The following is an 8110-nucleotide window of genomic DNA, read 5'->3' as shown; positions in this document are numbered from 1 at the left end:
AGTTCTCAGGAATTTAGAATAATCCACTTCCCCACCCAAATCCCCATGGAATTACAGCATTCCCAGTTTTGGGTATTTTGAGCCCTCCAGTTCCCCTCATAAATTCCCACTGAATAACTGCATTCCAGGCATTGTGAATTTACAGTCCTTCTGCATCCCTCCCAAATTTCCTGCCTTCTTCCCAGATTCCCACTAAGTCTATAGAATTACAGCATTCCTAGCATTGGGAATTTAGAATCCTCCAGGTCTCCTCCCAAATTTCCACTGAAACCATGGAATTAACCACATGCCAAATCAATTTGAAGTTGGAATCCTCCAGTTCCCCTGCCAATTCCCATGGAATAACCACACTTCAAACTCTGGGAATTTCGAATACTCCATTTCCTCTCCCAAATTCCCACCTAAACCCTGCAATAAAGGCATTCCAGGCATTAAGAATTTGGAATCCTCCAGGTTGCCTCCCAAATCCCCATAGCATAGCAGCATTCTATGCACTGGGATTTTCAAATCTTCTATATGCCCTCTTAAATTCCCACCAAAACCTTGGAATTACAGCAATCAGGGGGTAGGAAACTAAGAATCCTCCAATTCCCCTCCCTAATTCCCATGGAATCCTCCAGTTCCTGTCCCATACTCCCATGGAATAATGGCATTTGGGGTGTAAGGAATTTAGAATCCCCATATGCCCTACCAAATTCCCACCAAATTCTCATGGAATAACCACATTTGAGGTGTCAGGAATTTCTAATCCTCCAGTTCCCGTCTCAAAATCCCATGGAATAATGATATTCTGAGTGTTGGGAATCTTGAATCCCCCAGTTCCCATCATATACTCTCATGAAATCATGGCATTCCAGGTGTAAGGAATTTAGAATACCACCTAAGTCATCCCAAAATCCTACAAAATTCCCAAGGAATAAGAGCATTCCAGGTGTCAGGAATTGAGATTTCTCCAGCTCCTCTCCCAAATTCCCACCAAAACCATGGAATTACAGCATTCTTGGCAATGGGAATTTGGAATCCTGCAGTTCCCCTCTCAATTTTCCATGGCCTTGTGGGAATGGAATAGCATGAAAACAATTACCAGGGAACTGGACTGGCCAGTGTACCATGGGATACCTTCTCCCTCAGTTACAGGTTACAAACCAAACGGATGGACTGACAGGTAATCTTCAAGGACTATGGAAGCACAGACTCACTAAGGCAACACCCAATAACCCACCAGTGTGATACAGCACCAGGCTTCACAGATTGTTAGGCCGTTGCTCCCAAATTTAGGAATTGCAAAGCTGCAACATGCCATTTCAAGCATCTCAGCCAAAATAGAATTGACTGCTAATTCAACAGCGGGTGCTTTAAGAAGACTACAAACTGAAACAAACTCAGTAAAAGAAGCAGTCTTTCAAAACCACATGGTGTTAGATATGGGAACAGTCAAATGGGAGGAGTTTGTATTCTAATTTATACCAGTTGTTGCACTTATATAGATCAGTCAGGGCAAAAGCTAACCACTGGCTATTTGGGCAGACAATCCTATAGAGCATGCCCAGGAAGCATGGGTGGAAAGTTCAAACCCGAGGAAGACTCATGAGCCTTCATCCAAAACGACCAGCAGGAGGCTGACAATCACCTCGTGCAGAAACCATGCACGTGTTCAAGGGCTCACATAGTCATGTCATTACAAAATATGTTGCAATATGAAAGATAGCAAAAAATAATTTGCACATTAACTAAAAAACATATACAGGCTAGTACGGTGCAAAGAATGGACAGGTGATTTTGTTTTGGAGCAATGCCCGTCACTCCAGGTATCAAATAAGCAAATAACTGCCCCATAGGCCTTATATTATAGAGTACTACTGGTTTCTTGCCTAGTTTTCAGGCATCAGAATGCTGTGGATTTCAGCATCATCCTGCTGAGGAAAGAATTTGGTCCAAGCCTGCATCCCAGTTTCAGACTGTACAGGAACACTGTGGACTTCTTCCCACTCAACCTGGAACTGTGCAACAGAACAGAAGTTCAGCCATTACAGCCCTGCATGGGAGAGACTTTAATTCATCTGGGAAGTGTTTCCTAAGGCCTTGTGTGCAATCCTTGCTTGGGATCTATAGTCAGAATTTGTATCCCAGGAACAATGGAATTAATTTGGCTATTCCAACATGTGTTTGCTGATGTTTGTCTTTGGAAATGGAGACAGTGCCTCTGTACAATCTAGTTGTACTGGGAAACTCAGCTGCTGATTGTGTGCTGGTGCTCCTGCCAATCCCTCCCATAAAAGAAATTATTTCAGGACTAAGAGCTTCTGCCTTCTGACAGATACCAAGAGTTGCCAGCAGTTGCTCCAGGTGCTCCTGCCAACAGCCCCTGTAGGAAGGAGCACAGCCCCCAGTGCACGTGGGCTTTGGCTCCCTCTGGCACAGAAGCCCCCGGGGCACAGGTCTCTGGGGCAGGAGTGGGGCACCAGCGCTGCCAGGGCTCGGGGGTGGCAGGTCTGCTTGGGCAAGGACTCTGCCACAGCCGCTGATTTCAGTGCTCGCAGGGCCCAGGGGTCAGAGCAGCATCCGTGCCCTGGCCCATACGATCCTTGCCTGTGTCACAGTCCGTGGATTTAGGATGAGCCACCAGCCGGGACGTGTCCCAAGGAGGCCGAGCCAGCTTCTGTGCAAGGCCCCGTGCCCTTCCTGCTGCGGCTGCGTCGGAGCCCTGGGGGCTCCTTCTGCTGCCCTGAGCCCGCAGAGCAGGGCAGCGATTGCTGATGGTTTGAGCCATTCCTAAAGATCCTGTCGGGCTGTCTTAGACACTTGGGGTGAGGGATTCCTTCCAACCTGGGCCACTTTGGGTGGGCTGGGGGCAGGCCAGGGCCGGTGGTAGCGTGTGCAAGGGCCGTTATTGAAACGGTTCAGCATGGTCACCATGGCATGGAACAGGACCGTTGGTGAGGTGTGGTGATATAAGAGCCAACGGTGACACGGCCACGGCACAGTGCTCGGAGCACACGACGGGACAGGACGGGACAGAGCGGTGCCGTGAGGAGCCCCCGCACAGCGCACTCGTTCCTGTCGGACCCGGAGCTTCTCTGAGTGTCACTGACTGTTTGTCTCACAGCTTTCCCAAGGCATTTCTCTTCCAGGTGCCCTCGAGGCCAGACTCTGGCATGGCAGGCAGATTTCCCAACATCTTCGAAGTGTTTAGCAGAATAAAAAGGAGAGGCTCTAGAGTTCATCCAGCCCAACAGCCTGAAGAGCCGGAGCCATTTCAGCCAATGCAGGATGGTGAGTGGAGCAGCTGGGTAAAAGGGCTGAAGGCTGCTGCAACCTTGACCCCTCCCATCCCATCACTTTGGGACATGCCCAGGGAAAAGACAGAAGAGGGGCCGGGCAGACACCCCGCAGTGCCCGTGCTCCATCCCCTGGAGAATCCTGGGGCTGTCCCTGCCTGGGGAGCACAGGGCTGGGCCCTGTTCTCCGCCTCTCCTGCAGCCCCTCAGCTCTGGCTGTGCTCACTCTTTGCCAGGTGCAGCCATGGACCGCACACACGAGCAGGACCCCACCGGTGTCCTCTTCCACAGAACAGCACAGGTACCTGCAGCCATCCCCACCTGGGCTGGGCCTGCTGTCACTGCTCAGCCCAGCACAGCGCTTGGAGCACCCCATGGAACAGCCCTCTTTTCCTGCCCTTTGTTCTCCTGCCGCACTTCCAAATTTATCAAATACTTTTGGCAGGAAGTGACCAGCACCATGGGCACTGGGTCCATAGAAAAGTGTGAGGACTACACCACCAACACAAGTGCTGCCCTGCTTGACAAGCTTGTAGAAGCAGGTTTGGCCAATCCCAAGCAAGTAAGCAGCCTGTGGCCAGGGTTTGATCCCCCTAAGAATTGGTTGGCCTCACAATTCACTGGGGCCTGCTGGTCCCTGTCAGACTTTGAGGACACCACAGTGTGGTGGGAAGGGAAGCACTTCTCTGGGGAAGCTGGGGACATTACTGCCTCTGGCAGCTTTCCAAGTCTTCCCATGCCTTCTTCAGGTGCCTGCCATGGTGAGATACATCCACCAGTGGCTCATGGCCAATGAGACTGATGAGCACAGGGTGGAGAGGTCCCTGCTGGATGTCACCGAGGCACAGCCCACTGATGTGGTGATGACTCTCCTGCGTGTGGCCCCATCGTGTGACAGGTATAGGGCCCACCTGCCCAGAGGGCTCAGGGCTCACCAGCCCATCACCCTGCACAGCCTGTTCTAGCTCAGTCTGAACAACAGAGAGTTCCAGGGCCCTCTGGCTGCTCCCTTTCCCAGCCCTGTCTTGTCAGCACCCACCCCATGCTCCCTCCCTGCCCCTCAGGAGCCTGTCCCCACAGGGCTAAACTGCCTGGGTGCTGCTGGTGCGGGGCAATGGGCAGAGGCAGAGCTGGCAGCCAGCTCAGGTCCCTGCTGCTGCCAGGCCACGGTGCTGTGTCTCAGACTGCCCTGAGACAGAGTTCTGACCCTACAGAGCTGCTATGGCTATGTGGAAGACAATCTTGTGCTCGCCCAGGACTGCAAAGCCAGCGAGGTTGAGACTCCTGGATGTGCTGGGGAGCTGGCCAGAGCACAGCACGTGCACCTCCGATGGGGACACAACAAGAGTCTTTTCCCTGGCTGTGAGTTTCTGGAACTGGCCTTTGCTCACCCCAAGGCCGCCCCTCCTGCAGCTCTCCACCCTCCTTCCCCCACTGAATCTCCCAGCCTCAGGTGCTGAGCTGAATCCTGGCCTAGGGGCAGCTTCAGGGCACCAGGCCCGGTACTCCCCCTGCGTCTCCCCTGGCCTCTCCCTGCCACGCTTCGGCCCTGCCACACGGATACCTCGGCACTGAGCGCTGTCTCGGGGTGTTTGTCCTTTGCAGGCAACTGTGGTGATGTGGAAGATCCTCCAGGAGCCCTGCATCCCACACATAATGACACTGTATTTCACTCGCCTATTTGTCCACCTGCTCTTCCAAGCGTACTTCAGCACATTGGATACACCAGAGGAGGTTGATAAATTGTGGAAAACGTGCCAGAAAGAACACGGCTTTGCTGCCAGCTCCAACAGGTTTTCCATCCCAGTCCTTCTGTCCCTGCCATGTCCCCAGGGCAGGAGCCAGTGCTCCCAGCGTGACCTGAGCTTTGCTCTGCACACAGGTTTGCACTGGAGACCCTGAAGTCCCTGCTCTGCCGAATGCAGTGTGAGGATGTGGTGACGGCAATGGAGCGCAAGTGTGGCTGGGACACGCTGCTGTCTGCTGACTCCCAGCACTATGCCGTGGGTGTGCTGGTCAGGTGAGACCCCACCCTCTCCACTCTTTGTGCTCTGTGTCCGGAGTGCCCTACACAGTACCCGTGCTCATGGGCCAGAGGGCCTTGTCACCGAGGCACAGCCAAACAGACTGGAAAAGACTGGAAAAGAAGGGTGCCCAAAAGGAGCTGCCTCCAAAATAGCTCAGGTCCCCTTGCAGCAGGATGGTGGGGAAAGACCAGACCTCTGGGAATCAGTCCTGGGAGAGGTTTGTCCCCCTGACTCAGACCTTGCTTTCTTTTTCCTCCTTTCAGAGCAATGCGCTCCTCATCTACACCCTTGTCTTCTGGGATTGCATTGCACCTGCTCAGCCTGCTCAACATGGAGAGGCCATGCTGGGATTTTGCTGCCCTGGCATTCATTGTGGAGGTGAGCCTGATGGCCAGCGCTGTCTCCCTGAGCTGCCTCCCAGCTCTCTGGCCTCTCATAGCCACACCTGCCTGGGACGGTGCCTGTGCCCTGTCCTGCTGTCTGGGCCCAGCCCTGTGCAGTTCTGGGCTCCTGCCGGCCAGGTCCCTGTCACTGCCCTGTGCCTTTCAGGTCATGGAGTGCTTGGATGTGTCCAAATATGGGGCCAGTCTCCTGGAGATCATCTCAAAGAACCTGCAGAGCGAGTGCAGGGAGAGGCGTCACCTGGCACTCAGATGCCTCATGTTGCTTGGCCCCATGAATCCCCCCATGGTGAGAAGGGAGCAGCTTGCTGAAAGCCCTGCCAGCAGCATGAGCCTGGGGCATGCAGTCGCTTGCGCATGGCTGGGCTTTGGGTGCTGGGGCAGCTGATCCCAGCTCTCCTGCCTCCTGGGTCAGCTGCCCGCGTTGTTTGGGACAGGCCTTTGGCCTCTAGGCCCTGTGGCAGCAGAGTGGCCTTCACACAGTTGTCTTCCAAACAGGCAAAAAAATTGTGGAACCTGACTGACAATCTTGTGGACATCCTGCAGGAAAACAATAGCTTCACTGTCAGGATGACCATCGTTGTACTCCGATATTTGTTCCTCCACAATGGTGCCCCTGTACGCAGCCCCATCGCCCTGCGGCTGGCTGAGGCGCTCCTGCCACTCTTTGACCACGTAGGCTCTGTGCCCCAGGCCACGGCCACCGACTGCGGCCTGGACACTTTGTGACCCGTGAATTTCACAGTTGGTGCCCACACGGCCTGAAGGAACCAGTGCTTAGGACTTTTTCCTTCCTTTCCTACAGCATGATAGACAGGTGAAGCTGGGATCAATTGCCTGTTTGAAGAGATGATAGGTTTAATAATGAAAAAGGACAGAAAAGCTCTGAAGACACCCATGTGGCAGAGCGTGTTCCCACTCTTCTCTACTGCCACGATAAGAATCCGGATGTGGCAGAGTGAGGACTCGTGGGCTGCCCTTGTCGCCGGGGGGGGTTTGGCTGCCTCCTGCCTGGTGTCTGGTGGCTGCAGCTCCTCCAGGCCTTGGCTCGGGACACGGCTCCTGTGCCCGAGATCTGCGGGGACTCTCTGCATCTCTGCTGCTCTCCAGGTGCTCGAACAGCGCTGCTTTGTGTGACCAGTTCCTCAGGAGGAGGGATCTCATGCAGCTCGTGAATACAGCGGCAGCTGTGGAAGTTGCCGATGCCTGGTAAGGATGGCCTGGAAGTCGCCAGGCTCAGGCTGGAGAAGCCCCCTGAGCGCGTGCGCTCACTGTTTGTGGCTGCAGCTGTGGCCCTGCCCAGCGCTGCCCGCAGGGGCCACACGGGGCCCGAGCCGGTGCCGATGGAGCCCCGGCCCAGCGGGGCTGCGGGGCAGGCCGGCACCAGCGGCCCCCGGGCAGCATCTGGCCCTGTGCCCCTGCAGAGCCCAGCTGGCGGCTGCTGGCCGCGCCTCAGGGCTGTGCGGGCAGGGGAGGCCGGGCCGGCGCGGGGCAGCCTGCCAAAGGGCCGGAGCCCGCCCACCCTTCCTCCCGCCGCTCTCCGCAGCTGGCAGAGGACAGGAGCCGAGCGGCCGCCCTGCGCAGGCTCTGCCTCCCTACCTGCAGAGCCCACAGGAGCCCTGCGAGCGGCGCGTTCCGGTTTACGGGTGAGCCGGCCTCCCTCCCCGCCCGCCGCTCTCAGCCCAGCCCCGCCTGCTGCCCCAGCAGCTTCTGCCACCCGGCCCCGCGCTGAGCCCCGGCTGCTCTCGGAGCTGCTGCCGCCCTCCCCAGCCTGCCCTGGGGCGGCAGCGTGCGGCAAGGGCCTGGGCTGACCCCTGCCGGGCCACGAGGGTCAGTGGCCACAGCTGGCAGCGCCACTGGCAGGGAGCTGTGCCACTGGGCAGAGCCGTGACAGTCTGTGTTCCCAGGGATGGCCAGGGCTCATGAGAAGAAGGAAGAGCTGCAGGTGCTCAATGAGGGTGAGTGAGGGCAGTGGGCTGTCAGCGGGGCTGGCAGGGGAGCTGCAATCCCTGCCCCGCCTACTGGAGGGGTTTTGCTTCTTGTGTGAACGAGGCCTGGCATGGGCAGAGCTCAGCAGGATTTCTGGGATGAGGGCGGGGGTTCGTAGCCGCAACTTGATCCCGTTGGTCCCCTCTGGCCATGCCAATAGCTGGGAGAATGCCCCTGACAGAAATCTCCTTGGATTCCCACAGATCCAGCTTTGCACTGGCTCTGTTCCTCTCTCTTCCAGCCCTTCAAGCGCTGAGTAAAGACAACAGCCCTTCCCATGCAAGCCCAGTAACTCAACTTGCATTCAGGCAAAGAGCTGCAGAACTACCTTCACCTGATGGCTCGAAAAAGCCGTGTCCCTTTAACACCTCCGGTGCCCAGAAGACAAGACCACCTGGAGACCAGAGACTAGCTG

Source organism: Erithacus rubecula, assembly GCF_903797595.1.
Source record: "Erithacus rubecula genome assembly, contig: scaffold_197_arrow_ctg1, whole genome shotgun sequence".
NCBI classification, from domain to species: Eukaryota; Metazoa; Chordata; class Aves; order Passeriformes; family Muscicapidae; genus Erithacus; species Erithacus rubecula.
This window is presented reverse-complemented; position numbering follows the sequence as displayed.